Below are 16,213 nucleotides of genomic sequence, written 5' to 3'. Positions count from 1 at the left end.
CATCAGGGTCCTCCATTAAATCATGGTCCCAATCAGAATCCTCACTTATATCAGAGTCTCTCTCAGAGTCTCCCTTCCATCACTGTCTCCATCAGAGTCTCCCTTACATCATTGTCGCCATCAGAGTATTCCCTTACATAATGTTCACTATCACAATCCTCACTTACATCAGTGTTTCCAATCAGGGTCTCATTACATTATTGACTTCATCAGAGTCCCCGCTTACCCCCCTTACAGAACACTGATACAATGCTGGGAAACTAAACTGTATCAGTGTTCCGTCCATCATGGACGAGGAGGAGGCAGGGCTTTGTTACAATGGGTGGCTGCCAAACAGACTGCAGGACACAGCGGGAGACACCCGCTGTTTTAGTTATCAAAGGTACAGCTGAAGATGGGCACAGTGAGGCTGCAGATGGGCACAGTGAGGCTGCAAATTGGGCACAGTGAGGCTGCAGATGGGCACAGTGAGGCTGCAAATGGGCACAGTGGGGCTGCAAATGGGCACAGTGAGGCTGCAGATGTGTACAATGAGGCTGCAGATGGGCACAGTGAGGCTGCAAATGGGCACAGTGAGGCTGCAGATGTGTACAATGAGGCTGCAGATGGGCACAGTGAGGCTGCAGATGGGCACAGTGAGGCTGCAGATGTGTACAATGAGGCTGCAGATGTGTACAATGAGGCTGCAGATGGGCACAGTGAGGCTGCAGATGTGTACAATGAGGCTGCAGATGTGTACAATGAGGCTGTAGATGGGCACAGTGAGGCTGCAGATGGGCATTGTTTACCCAGTAGCTGCTGCATTTCCCACCCTAGGCTTATACTCGAGTCAATAAGTATATACGGTAAATAGATTAAAACAAGTTTCGTAAACAAACAAGAATTTTGCTTTTTGACCAGTGTTAATTTTGACGTCAAATTTCAATTTAGTTTTAGTCATATTCTTTTGACTAAAATCTCATTTTAGTTTTAGTTGTATTTTAGTCATCTGAATTAAAACTGAATTTTTTTTTTTCCGTTTTCGTGACTGAAAACATGAAGCTGATGAAAACTATGACGAAAATATTTTCGTCAACAAAATGAACATCGTTATGATGTTCGTTAGCAAACTAATTGTTGTCGAATTAGGTCTTGGATCTACTTGAAAACTCTTTGTTTTGCACTGACGTTTAATCGGCAATGGCTACGCCAATTTAAAAGCCAGGTCTAGATCTAATGTAACACAAGCGTTAAGTACCATTGGCGGTCACACGCTTGTTGACATTTTCCGCCTGACAAGGCACAGGAGGTCGCCATGATACAGAGCGGAGGTTATAAGAAGCATCAGCAAACACACAAACAGTACCACTCAGGGAGCCCAACAGGCTCAGAATGTTGTCAGCTAATGAAGAAAAATGTCAGGAAATTGTCCGTCTCGGGAAAAGGTTAATGATTTCAATCATAGGAGATAACCATGGCTCTGAACACATCATATGTAAGATTTGCACTTTTGCAGCACAGACAGAGATCCAAAATACACGGCCATGCTGCTGGATTTATGAAGGCTTTGCTGCTACAGTGCCTTGAAAAAGTATTCATACCCCTTGACATTTTCCACATTTTGTCATGTCATAACCAAAAACATTTATGTATTTTATTGGGATTTTATGTGATAGACCAACACAAAGCGACACATAATTGTGAAGTGGAAGTAAAATGATAAATGGTTTTACAAATAAATATGTGAAAAGTGTGGCGTGCATTTGTATTCAGCCCCCTTTACTCTGATATCCCTTCCTAAAATCTGGTGGAACCAATTGCCTTCAGAAGTCACCTAATTAGTAAATAGAGTCCACCTGTGTGTAATTGAATCTCAGTATAAATACAGCTGTTCTGTGAAGCCCTCATAGGTTTGCTAGAGAACCTTAATGAACAAACCACATCATGAAGGCCAAGGAGCACACCAGACAGGTCAGGGATAAAGTTGTGGAGAAGTTTAAAGCAGGGTTAGGTTATAAAGAAATATCCCAAGCTTTGAACTTCTCACAAAGCTCTGTTCAATCCATCATCCGAAAATGGAAAGAGTATGGCACAACTGCAAACCTACCAAGATATGGCCGTCCACCTAAACTGACAGGCCAGGCAAGGAGAGCATTAATCAGAGAAGCAGCCAAGAGGTCCATGGTAACTCTGGAGGAGCTGCAGAGATCCACAGCTCAGGTGGGAGAATCTGTCCACAGGACAACTATTAGTCGTGCTCTCCACAAATCTGACCTTTATGGAAGAGTGACAAGAAGAAAGCTATGGTTGAAAGAAAGCCATAAAAAGTCCTGTTTGCAGTTTGTGAGCAGCCATGTGGAGGACACAGCAAACATGTGGAAGACGGTGCTCTGGTCAGATGAGACCAAAATTTTACTTTTTGGCCTAAAAGAAAAACACTATGTGTGGCAGAAAACTAACACTGCACATCACCCTGAATACACCATCCCCACCGTGAAACATGGTGGTGGCAGCATCATATTGTGAGGATGCTTTTCTTCAGCAGGGACAGGGAAGCTGGTCAGAGTTGATGGGAAGATGGATGGAGCCAAATACTGGACAATCTTAGAAGAAATCCTGTTAGAGTCTGCAAAAGACTTGAGACTGGGGCGGAGGTTCACCTTCCAGCAGGACAACGACCCTAAACATACAGCCAGAGCTACAATGGAATGGTTTCGATCAAAGCATATTCATGTGTTAGAATGGTCCAGTCAAAGTCCAGACCTAAATCCAATTGAGAATCTGTGGCAAGACTTGCAAATCGCTGTTCACAGATGCTCTCCATCCAATCTGACAGAGCTTGAGATATTTTGCAAAGAAGAATGGGCAAAAATGTCCCTCTCTAGATGTGCAAAGCTGGTAGAGACATCCCCAAAAAGACTTGCATCTGTAATTGCAGTGAAAGGCGGTTCTACAAAGTATTGACTCAGGGGGCACCATACAAATGTACACCACACTTTTCACATATTTATTTGTAAAAAAATGTGAAAACCATTTATCATTTTCCTTCCACTCCACAATTATGTGCCACTTTGTGTTGGTCTATCACATAAAATCCCAATAAAATACATTTACATTTTTGGTGGTAACATGACAAAATGTGGAAAATTTCAAGGGGTGTGAATACTTTTTCAAGGCACTGTACATAGTAAATGAAAGTGTACCAATCAGGGTCCACTCACACTTCTGCGTTGTGGCAACGTGAGCTAAAATGCACATTGCCTGGCAATGCACCTGCTCTATTTACAGTGCATTGCGGTGTCGTTCGTTGTGAATGGCACCCTATGCACTATACAGTAGAGTGCAATGCACCGCACCACAACACACAAACTGTGCATTGTGGTGTGCTACACTGCTAAAAAGGGGTCATGTATTTTTTTTTTCTATATCCGTTGTGGTATGTTGGCCGTCCATTCATAATGTAACGGCTGCTTTAAGGCAGTGCACATCAATGCATGCTGCAACGTGCATTAATGCACCACAATGAAATGCTTTAGTGTGAATAGGCCCCCAATATTTATTATACTGTTTTTTTAAAGACCTTGGTTCAGGATTGGCTTTAAAGTGGACCTGTGTGAGAAAAGTAAATAAATCTGCTTGCATTACATAAAGCCCAGTGTCTGGTTAGTGAATAATTATGCTTGCACTGTACTAAGTCCCTGTATCTGGATAGTGAATAAGCCGGTTTGCACCGTACAAAGTCCCCAAATCTGGATAGTGAAAAAAACCTATGTAAAGATAAAAAATCTATCAAGTGAAAATTGCAACATATATAAATATTTACATATAAATGCTCAAAATGAAAATCAATAAAGATTTCATATAGGTGCTCAGAAAATCAATCCAAATAATCAAAAAAGCACTCAGTGCAAAGTCCATAAAAAATGAATGTGCCATCTAAATTCCAGTGATCCGGCAAAGTAAATGACACTCTTCACCCAGGTGTGCACCGCCACTCACAAGCTGCTTACCGGATTATAAGACCTCAAAGAGGGAGGCCTGGCTGAGCTTTGGGAGAGAGCCCGCAGGGATGGATGATGACCCCGGGTGTCAGATGGAACTCATCCCACTGGTCGTTACAATCCACATGGTATATAAAGCTCAATAATGAGCAAGAGGAAGATAGTATCTTATAGTGTAGTAGTTAATAAAATCCAGTGTTTATTAAAGTTAAAACTACTTACAAGCATAGGCAGATAAATCCGATAAAAACACAAGTAGTCCCCGATAAATGTCCCAGCGGGCGTGATGATGTCACCAATGTAGCTCCACCTCACACGATTTGTCCTTTTGGACATCATCACTGGGGAAACGGAATGAGTAAGTTGTTTTAACTTTAATAAACGCTGGATTTTATTAACTACTACACTTTAAGATACTTTCTTCCTCTTGCCCATAATTGAGCTTTGTATACTCAGGTGCTAAGTATGGCTCTACACAGCCTGACAAGGGGGGGGGGGGGGGACTATGAATTTAGAGGGCTCCCCATGACCTCCCTCTGTAGCAGCTGGTGGTGTCAACTGTGACAATACGTTTATATTGATGCTAATATAATCAATGTCTAAATCAGCCTTTTTCAACCGTTTTATCCCAGAGGAACCCTTGAAATAATTTTCAGGTTTCAGGGTAACCCTATTATGATTATTCAACCAAGTCATTGGGAAAATGACCCTTTACATTGCCCTTTACATTGGTGGTGGTAAGTGGGGAAAAATACCCCCCACACCCACTTACAGGGTGGCCAGAATGACACCCTCGCAGTCATGCCGCTAGCTTTACCAAGTGGCATTGGACCTAGAACCATGCAGGAAACCCTAAATGGGAGGTCATGGGAGGTTGCAGCTCAAGGAACCCCTAGCCACCCCTTGAGGAACCCTTGGGCTTCACAGAACCCTGGTCTAAATCAAGGACAGTCAGCATAATCAGTACACAACAAGGGACCAGAGCTGTAAATAAAAGTTCTAGTTGCATTAGCAATAATAAAATAATAATAATCATCATCATGACAACTTACATTCTGAGTCTGACCAATATGTAAAAGCTCGGGCACACAATTATTCTAAAACCCTAATACAAACCTTTCTCAACTATGTCTTCTTCATCTGTCTTATCAGGTTTTACCATACACAGGGCTGGTGCACCCTAGGCGAAACCTCATTTTGTCGCCCCCCCCCCCATTGACTCCACCCCAGACTTTCCCCATCCCATGTAAACCCCACCTTTTACTGAAGCGTCTATCAAATGCAGCCTCACCAGCGCCCATCAAATGCAGCCTCACCAGCGCCCATCAAATGCAGCTTTACCAGCACCCATCAATGCAGCCTCAACAGCTTCCATCAAATGCTGCCTCACCAGCGCTCATAAAATGCAGCCTACCAGCGCCCATCAATGCAGCCTACCAGTGCCCATCGATTCATGTTTACTTGCTTCCATTCATTCAGGAGTCGGTACACAGATACAGTCCTCCACCGCCGCTGCGCCTCCATCAATATGTGCGAACGGAGCGGTGGCTGCCTGCTGATGCTGATGCTTAGTTGCTTGCTGCAGAGAGAAGGAACACAGTGGCCAGGTGCCCTAGGCAGCAAGGCACCCTAGGCGGCTGCCTAGTTTGCCTAGTGGTAGCACCGGCCCTGACCATACAGGGTTCATTCATACAGGGTTCATTCAGTCCACAGCAGAAGTTCACAGGGCAGTAAATCTATACTGCTAACATACTGCACAGAGAGGGATCTGTGACTAGCAAGATACTGACATCTGACTTCAGCCCTTCTATACTGGAAACTTCACATTCTCGCTAGGTAGATGACCTTAGCTACCCCGGCTCACCCTATCCACCCACCTTTGGGTGGAGACCTGAGCTGCAGTCAGCTTCCTTAACAAAATCCTTGTGCACAGCTGTACAGTTGGTGCTGGTTACCACCAAAACATAGACCTAGGGTTGGAAGCTTCATCCCACCCAAAACTTTACAAAGCCTCCAGGCTCCAGGACCCAGAACAGAACTTGCCCTGAGAAAACTGAAAATTCAGTTTCCTACCTACTGGATATAAATGCTGGATCCATATCTCTCCTGAGCCTATGGCTCCTCACCTGCAAAATGGCACGCTAATTGCTTTTTTTTTTTTCACAACACGGGCATGTTACAGTTCGTAAATATATAGTATGTAGAGGGAGATTGAGCTAGATTAGGCAGGCAGGTTAGTTAGTAGCGTGCAGGCAGTGTATTTAATATATAGATATATATAGATATATATCTATATATCTATATATATAGATATATAGATATATATATATACAGTATATATATATATATATATATATTCTGCAGCATTAAGTGTAGACTAGATATTCAGTGTAGACTCTATATTCAGTCAATGCAGGCAATGTAGTATATAGAGCACAGTGTATTGAAGTGGTTAAGGGGAGCCCTGTGCCGAAATGTAAAAAAAAAATGATGTGGGGTACCCCCCAAAATCCATACCAGGCCCTTCAGGTCTGGTATGTATTTTAACCACTTGACAACTGGGCACTTAAACCCCCTTCCTAACCAGACCAATTTTCAGCTTTTGGCGCTCTCACATTTTGAATGACAATTACTCAGTCATGCAACACTGTATCTATATGAAATTTTTGTCCTTTTTTTCACACATATGGAGCTTTCTTTTGGTAGTATTTAATCACCACTGGGTTCTTTATTTTTTGCGCTATAAAAGAAAAAAGACAGAAAAATCTGTAAAAAAATACATTTTTCTTCATTTCTGTTATAATATTTTGCAAATTAGTAATTTTTCTTCATATATTTTGGCCAAAATTTATACCGCTACATATCTTTGGTAAAAATAACCCAAATCAGTGGATATTATTTGGTCTTTGTGAAAGTTATAGCGTCCACAAGCTATGGTGCGAATATCTGAAAATTGATCACGCCTGAAGTACTGACGGCCTAATTTCTTGAGACCCTAACATGCCAGAAAAGTACAAATACCCCCCAAATGACCCCTTTTGGAAAGAAGACATTCCAAGGTATTTAGAAAGATGCATGGTGAGTTTTTTGAAGTTGTCATTTTTTCCCACAATTCTTTGCAAATCAAGGTTTTTTTTTTTACTTTTTTTTTTCCACAAAATTGTCATATTAGCAGGTTATTTCTCACACACAGCATATGCATACCACAAATTACACCCCAAAACACATTCTGCTATTACTCCCGAGTACGGCGATACCACATGTGAGAGACTTTTACACAGCGTGGCCACATACAGAGGCCCAACATGCAGGGAGCACCTTCAGGCGTTCTGGAGTGCCCAGGCAATTCTGACATTTCTCTCCTACATGTAAAAATCATTATTTATTAGCTAGAAAATTACATAGAACCCCAAAACAATATATATGTTTTTTTAGCAAAGACCCTAGAGAATACAATGGCGGTCGTTGCAACTTTTTATCTCGCACGGTATTTGCGCAGATTTTTTTTTTTGGAAAAAACTGTTTTGTGCTTTACAAAAACTGAAACAGTAAAGTTAGCCCAATGTTTTTGCATAATGTGAAAGATGAAGTTACGCCGAGTAAATAGATACCCAACATGTCACCTTTCAAAATTGCACACGCTTGTGGAATGGCGCCAAACTTTGCAACTCAAAAATCCCCATAGGCGACGCTTAAAAATTTTTTACTGGTTACATGTTTTGAGTTACAGAGGAGGTCTAGGGCCACAATTATTGCTCTCGCTCTACCGATCGCAGCGATATCTCACATGTGTGGTTTGAACACCGTTTTCATATGTGGGCGGGACTTACATATGCGTTCACTTCTGCATGCGAGCACACAGGGACAGGGGTGCTTTAAAATTTTTTTTTTTTTTTTTTTTATTGTTCATTTTACTTTATTTATTTTAGTTTGATGCTTTTTTCCAAAAAAAAAAAATTTTGATCACTTTTATTCCTAAACATCCTTGTAATAGGAATATGGCATGACAGGTCCTCTTTACAGTGAGATATGGGGTCAATAAGACCCCACATCTCACCTCTAGGCTGGGAAGCCTGAAATTAAAAAAAAAACAAATAACGATCCTGGCTTCGATCGTAGCGGTGAGTCGGTAGAAGCACGGGAGGGGGGGACATCCCCTCTCGCCTCCCGTAAGAACGATCAAGCAGTGGAACAGCCACTATGATCATTCTTATGGTGTAGGGAATCGCCGGCTGAAAAAGCTGATATCTGAATGATGCCTGTAGCTGCAGGCATCATTCAGATATCCCCGCACAAAGTCAAGGACGTTGTATGATGGCCGGCGGGCGGGAAGTGGTCAAGACCTCCTGCTTTCAAGCTCTCTCATCTCCTCCTCCCATGCTCGTCTCCAGGATTTCTCCAGAGCCTCTCCCATCCTCTGGAACTCGCTACCTCCATCTATCCGGCTAGCCCCTACTCTTGCTACCTTCAGGCAATCCCTGAAAACTCATCTCTTCAGGAAAGCCTATCACGTCTCCAACTAATCTCCTACCACTTCCACCAGCTCATTCCCCACAGTTACAACCTTTTGTACCACCTGCCCCACCCTATTAGATTGTAAGCTCTTCTGAGCAGGGCCTTCTTAATCCTATTGTATTGTATTGTATTATATTATAACTGTATTGTCTCCCTTTTATATTGTAAAGTGCTGCGTAAACTGTTGGCGCTATATAAATCCTGAATAATAATAATAATAATAATAAAAACGCATTTTTTTTTTTTAACACAAAGTTGTCCATTTATACAATATTTCTACCACATAACATGTACATACCAAAAATGACACCCCAAAATAGATTCTCCTACTCCTCCTGAGTACGGAGATACCACATGTGTGAGACTTCCACAGCCTGTCCACATACAGAGGCCGAGTACAGCCGAGCATGGCTCAGCATGGCAGGGTATGGCTGGGTATTGCGGAGTATGGCGGGGTATTGCGGAGTATTGCGGAGTATGGCGGGGTATTGCGGAGTATGGCGGGGTATTACGGAATATGGCGGGGTATTGCGGAGTATTGCGGAGTATGGCGGGGTATTGCGGGGTATTGCGGAGTATGGCGGGGTATTGCGGAGTATTGCGGAGTATGGCGGGGTATTGCGGAGTATGGCGGGGTATTGCGGAGTATTGCGAAGTATGGCGGGGTATTGCGGAGTATTGCGGAGTATGGCGGGGTATTGCGGAGTATGGCGGGGTATTGCGGAGTATGGCAGGGTATTGCGGAGTATGGCGGGGTACTGCAGAGTATGGCGGGGTATTGCGGAGTATGGCGGGGTATTGCGGGGTATGGCGGGGTATTGCGGGGTATGGCGGAGTATGGCGGGGTATGGGGGGTATTGCGGGGTATGGCGGGGTATTGCGGGGTATGACGGGGTATGGCGGAGTATGGCGGGGTATGGCGGAGTATGGCGGGGTATGGCGGAGTATGGCGGGGTATGGCGGGGTATGGCGGAGTATGGCGGGGTATGGCGGAGTATGGCGGAGTATGCCGGGGTATGGCGGAGTATGGCGGGGTATGGCGGAGTATGGCGGGGTATGGCGGGGTATGGCGGAGTATGGCGGGGTATGGCGGAGTATGGCGGGGTATGGCAGAGTATTGCGGGGTAATGCGGGGTATTGCAGGGTAATGTGGGGCTTTGCAGAGTATTGTGGGGGTATTGCATAGTAATGTGGGTATTCCAGGGTAATGTGGGGCTTTGCAGAGTATTGCACAGCATTGCAGAGTAGTAGGGATGGCTGAGCATGGATGGATGGATGGCTGGATGTCACTGTGCAGCGCTGTGGGCACTACACATCCAGCCCACAGCGCTGCAGCCATCCATCCATCCCCCTCTCCGCTCACAGTGTACCGATCGGTACACAGGAGGGGAGGAGAGGAACCGGCGTCATCAGATGACGCCGGTCTGTTTACACGTGATTGCGCCGTCATTTGACGGCGCGATCACATGGTAAACGGCCGCGATCAGTGGCCATTTACCGGGATCCGTGATCGCCGGGTCCTCCGGACCCGGCGGTCACGGATGTGTTCGGGTGCGCGCCCCAGGGGGCGCGCAAGAGGGGAATTCTGGGAGGACGTCATAGTACGCCCTCCCAGAGTTAAGCAACCGCCCTGCAGCCGTCATTCGGCTATGGGCCGGTTGTTAAGTGGTTAAGGGGAATCCCACACCAAAATGAAAAAAAAAAAAATGGCGTGGGGGTTCCCCCAAAATCCATACCAGACGCTTAATTGAGCATGCAACCTGGCAGGTCAGGATAGGGGGGTGATGAGCAAGCGCCCCCCCCCCCCCCCAAACCATACCAGACCACATGCCCTCAACATGAGAAGGGTGCTTCAACAAGAGCCTCATCCCCACAACCCTTGCCCGGTGGTTGTGGGGGTCTGTGGGCGGGGTGCTTATTGAAATCTGGAAGCCCCCCATTAACAAGCTGTCACAGCCAAGAGATAGCAGTCGGCTTTTTTTTTTTTTTAATAAAGGAATTGTCAAAAACTGTCCCCTGTCATTTTTTTTACACTTTTTTGGTGAATGGGTAGGGGTACAATGTACCCTATACCCATTCACATGGGGGGGCTGGGATCTGGGGGCCCCCTTGTTAAAAGGGGCTTCCAGATTCCGATAAGCCCCCCGCCCACAGACATCCACAACCACTGGGCAAGGGTTGTGAGGATGAGGTCTTGTCCCCATCAACATGGGGACAAGGTGCTTTGGGGGGGACCCCCATGCTGAGGGCATGTGGCCTGGTATGGTTCAGGGGGGCGCTCGCTCATCCCCCCTTTCCTGCTGAACCCCTTGCTTGCTCGGATAAGGGTCTGGTATCGTTTTTGGGGGGGACCCCCACGCCATTTTATTTTATTTTGGTGCGGGATTCCCCTTAAAATCCATACTAGACCTGAAAGGGCCTGGTATGGATTGGGGGGACCCCGCGTCATTTTCTTAAATTTTGGCGTGGCGTTCCCCTTAATATCCATACCAGACCCGTAGGGCCTGTTATGGAGTGGGGGGGGGGAGCATGCAATTTTTTCATGGATTCTTCATCTATTTTGACAGGAGCCGACAATACATTGCAGCCGCGATCAATTTTAAATGACATTTTTTCCTTTAGAAATGTCATTTTGCGGCAGGACTGTAATAAACATCGCAAAGATACGCTACTTTCCAGGCAGACTAAGAAGGCACAATACACTACTTTACAGGCACGATATTTAAAGGAATATTTAATTTTTATTGTTTCACTTTAAGCATTCTTAAAATCACTGCTCCTGAAAAACGGTCGTTTTTAAAACTTTTTTTTTAAATAATACATGTCCCCTGGGGCAGGACCAGGGTTCCCAAACACTTTTTATGGCAATAACTTGCAAATAAGCCTTTAACAGATTGCTGCCCGCCGGCCGTCATATAACGGCCAGACGGCGCGGCTCTCGTTCTGGGCGGGCGTCATATGACGTCCGTCCATTTAAACAGGGAATGCGCGCGATCGTGTGCGCGTATACCTGTACCTTCGGTGGCGGCGTGTCACGCAGACACCGCTCTCCACCGAGGGGGGCCAACAGCCATTGGGCATGGCTGTTTACCACGTGATCGGCCGTGATGAAGACAAAATGTACGGTCTTTTTTTATTTATAGCACAAAGAATAAAAAAACCCACTAGTGATTAAATACCACCAAAAGAAAGCTCTATTTGTGTGAAAAAAAGACGCAAGTTTCATATGGGTACAGTGTTGCATGACTGAGTAATTGTCATTCAAACTGTGAGAGCGCTGAAAGCTGAAAATTGGTCTGGGCAGGAAGGGGGTGTAAGTGCACTGTATTGAGGTGGTTAAAATTAACACTTTTGATTTTTCATGTTCGTGTCCCATAAACTTTAACGGTGTTCGCACAAATTTTTTGCCTGTTCGCATGCTCTGGTGCGAACCGAACTGGGGGGGGGGTGTTCGGCTTTTCCCAATTAGGGACGGTGAATAGCGGTGAGGAGAGGTTCCAGATGAGTAGGGAATGGATAGGGACATGCCATCTTTCCTGGAAGCCTCCTCTTATTGGCAGACCAACCAGGCTGTATTTGCACCCTAAAGAAAGATGCTGTCGGCACATCTGAGACTTGCTCTGCTACACATTGCTATTACATCCGGTGAGTGTTCCCAGTCGGGTGCCTTCCCGCTTGCTGTGAACTTTAACGTTAATACAAGTTCTGTCTCTACAACTGGACTTTAAGTGTTTAATGCCGCCACACCACGCTGCACCTCCCCCACATACTATTTCCTCCACATGATATAGTATAACGCACAGTATAAATATACTACAAACCGGGGACGTGCAGTCAGGGGAGGCAGGGGAGCCAGAGCCTCACCTGCCATGAAAATTAAAAAAAAAAGAAAAATCGAGCTTCGAGGGCCATAGCTTGGCGACCAAAATTAGGGCTCCTACGGCTCCTACGGTCTTGCGGTTGTCCTACAGACCTATGGTTCCGGAGATACAGGGCTCTCTGCACAGCCTGTCAGCAGCTACATACAGAACAGCCAGTTTAAAAACAAGCTAACACACTCTGTTTGCAGCAGACTGTGAGGATGAGTTCACAGTTCCTCTCCTCACTTCTTATCAGAGGCACTGAGCTCAATGGACAGCTTGGAGTCTTGGACCAGTGGTGAAGTACCATTGGCCCAAGCTGTCCAATAAAAATGCTGCAGTGGAAGCACGCCTCTCACTGCAGTGTCATAGAAGGGGGCATGTGTCTAAAAGACACATGCTCCCTCCCAGCCCAGCCCTCTTAACTAGAAGAAAAAAACATGGGTTTATGGATATAAGATTTACCCACAATCCCATGTTTTTTCACACAGTTAAGAGGGAGAATGAGAATCTGCTGCTGCTGCTGAAAAGGTACAAGCTAAATCATATATTATTATGCTATATGTTAAAAGATAATAATGTCGTATTTATCTATTTACTGTGAAATTACTAGTTGGACGTTATAACTTCAAACTTCAGTAATTTGTCCGTTAAGCCACCCGCTTGAGTACAGTTTTTGAAAATATAGTAAATTACCTTAAAAACAATATATAATAATTATTTGTATATTACTTACTTATGGTAATTAACCCCTTGCCACCCAGGCCAATTCTGACACTTCTCTCCTACATGTGAAAATCATCATTTTTTGTGCTAGAAAATTAATCAGACCCCCCAAACATTATATATATATATATATATATATATATATATATATATATATATATATATATATTTTAGCAGACACCCTAGAGAATAAAAAGGTGGACGTTGCAACTTTTTATGTCACACGGTATTTGCTCAGCAATTTTTCAAACAAGTATTTGAAACTATTTCATGAATAAAAAAAGAAAAAAAAAAAAACAGTAAAGGTAGCCCGATTTTTTTATATAATGTGAAATATGATGTTACGCGGGGAGAAAATAGATACCTAACATGTCACACTTTAAAATTGCACACACTCATGGAATGGCGTCAAACTTCAGTACTTAAAAATCTCCATAGGCAACGCTGTAAATTTTTTTACAGGTTACATGTTTAGAGTTACAGAGGAGGTCTGGTGTTAGAATTATTGCTCTCGCTCTGACGTTCGCGGCGTATGTAACCTGTGTGTATCTGGCTCTGATACTAGCCAGTGCCTCACCAGCCACTGATCTCACAGCACATCCCTACTACAAACCACAAATTTCCCATCCTGCTCCTTCAAATTTTCTCACCACTGTGGTTGGAAACGAACATTAATTTGACCCCATTAATCATTAGAAAAATCAAATAAACATTCTTTAAATGAAAAATGTCAAATTAAGTACCACTGGTGTGTTGCCAGCTTAAAGCGGAGCTCCACCCAAAAGGGAAAAATCCGCTTGATTGCCCCCCCTCTCCGCTGCAACATTTGGCACCTTTCGGGTTTTTGACAGGTATCCGTTCCCACTTCCTGGAGACCTGGTCACGACTTTAATTTTTTTGGTGGGGGGCTGGAGCTCCTCTTTAAGATCACTTCTCGGCAGAATGGCACATTGCATAGTGTTTATGTTTACAGCCCGGCATGCTGTCGTATGTCAGATGATCTTTCTTAAAAAACATTTATCTACGTGAGACAGTCTGCAATAATACAGAGTCTACATGTACAGGTTAATTAATAACAGCTACAGCTAAACACTTCACCCAACGTAGATGGTTCTTATCATCATCAACATGCTTCCTATACAGTAAGGACAGTAAGCAGACTGAGGAAGGACATAGATGGTGCGATTTTCTTTCCTACAACCACGGGTTTGATTACCCCATCAACACAGTCAGTGTTGATGGGGGAAATCCTCCCATGGAGCTATTGTGTTCTCCTAGTGGTGGGCCACCCCAGCGGGGAGAACACAGTCGGCATCCCTGCTGAACCAGACGAGATACGAACCATCTATGGCCGGCCTAAAGCTACCCATACATTCGTTTTTCTCGAACAGTAAACTGTGACCCAGTTCTGAGATGTACACAGCTCTGCCTCATGGCACATCTTTGCTTTGCGGGGCAGGTGACCTGAATATACTCTGCTGCCATTGAGTAACACTTTGAGGTCTTGTCCCTCAGCCTATCATTGGACAGTGAAAGGAGAAGCAGTGGACTGATGAGCTCATCTTTCTGTCATCCTTCTCTCTCCTCCTATCATCATGCTCCTTGCAAGCAAGTTATGGCTGTTGCTTCTTCCTCTCAAAGTTTGAGCTCTGCTGTAGAAGAACTGCGTGAGGTTGATGCCAGCTCAAATTCAAGTACCTACAGTACATTGCTTGTATTTAGATGAAAAATTAATTTAACAATGTATTAATGATTACAGAACTGCATTCTTTTGTGTCATTTACAGTATCTCACAAAAGTGAGTACACCCCTCACATTTTTGTAAATATTGTATTATTATAATAATAATAATTATATTATATTATTATACCTTTTCATGTGACACTGAAGAAATGACACTTTGCTACAATGTAAAGTAGTGAGTGTACAGCTTGTATAACAGTGTAAATTTGCTGTCCCCTCAAAATAACTTAACACACAGCCATTAATGTCTAAACCGCTGGCAACAAAAGTAAGTACACCCCTAAGTGAAAACTTCCAAATTGGGCCCAAAGTGTCAATATTTTTTGTGGCCACCATTATTTTCCAGCACTGCCTTAACCCTCTTGGGCATGGAGTTCACCAGAGCTTCACAGGTTGTCACTGGAGTCCTCTTCCACTCCTCCATGATGACATCACAGAGCTGGTGGATGTTAGAGACCTTGCACTCCTCCACCTTCCGTTTGAGGATGCCCCACAGATGCTCAATAGGGTTTAGGTCTGGAGACATTCTTGGCCAGTCCATCACCTTTACCCTCAGCTTCTTTAGCAAGGCTAAAGTCATGGTCGTCTTGGAGGTGTGTTTGGGGTCGTTATCATGTTGGAATATTGCCCTGCGGCCCAGTCTCCGAAGAGAGGCGATTGTGTTCTGCTTCAGTATGTCACAGTACACGCTGGCATTCATGCTTCCCTCAATGAACTATATCTCCTCAGTGCCGGCAGCACTCATGCAGCCCCAGACCATGACACTTCCACCACCATACTTGACTGTAGGCAAGACACACATGTTTTAAGACCTAAACCCTATTGAGCATCTGTGGGGCATCCTCAAATGGAAGATGGAGGAGTGCAAGGTCTCTAACACCCACCAGCTCTGTGATGTCGTCATGAAGGAGTGGAAGAGGACTCCAGTGGCAACCTGTGAAGCTCTGGTGAACTCCATGCAGAAGAGGGTTAAGGCAGTGCTGGAAAATAATGGTGGCCACACAAGATATTGACACTTTGGGCCCAATTTGGACATTTTTCCTTAGGGGTGTACTCACTTTTGTTGCCAGAGGTTTAGACATTAATGGCTGTGTGATGAGTTATTTTGAGGGGATGGCAAATTTACACTGTTATACAAGCTGTACACTCACTACTTTACATTGTAACAAAGTGTAATTTCTTCAGTATTGTCACATAAAAAGATATAATAAAATATTTACAAAAATGTGAGGGGTGTACTCACTATATATATACATATATAAAATGTTTGGGGGTTCTAAGTAATTTTTTAGCAAAAAATACTGATTGTAACTTTTTGAGCAACAAAAGTCAGAAATAGGCCTGGTCTTCGAGTGGGTAAAGTAAAATGCATACATTCACTATGAGCTT

The 16,213-nt window shown here is 44.2% G+C and overlaps 1 protein-coding gene across 2 annotated transcripts in view; it reads right to left on the bottom strand.

Annotated features, from left to right (window-relative positions):
- Positions 1-16,213, bottom strand: part of LOC141131303 (aquaporin-7-like) — a 75,588-nt gene that overhangs the window by 23,733 nt on the left and 35,642 nt on the right. The window lies entirely within an intron of this gene.

Source organism: Aquarana catesbeiana, linkage group LG01 (assembly GCF_042186555.1).
Source record: "Aquarana catesbeiana isolate 2022-GZ linkage group LG01, ASM4218655v1, whole genome shotgun sequence".
Lineage (NCBI taxonomy): Eukaryota > Metazoa > Chordata > Amphibia > Anura > Ranidae > Aquarana > Aquarana catesbeiana.
Note: the sequence above shows the minus strand (reverse complement) of the source record. Positions and strands in the feature narration are given on the sequence as shown.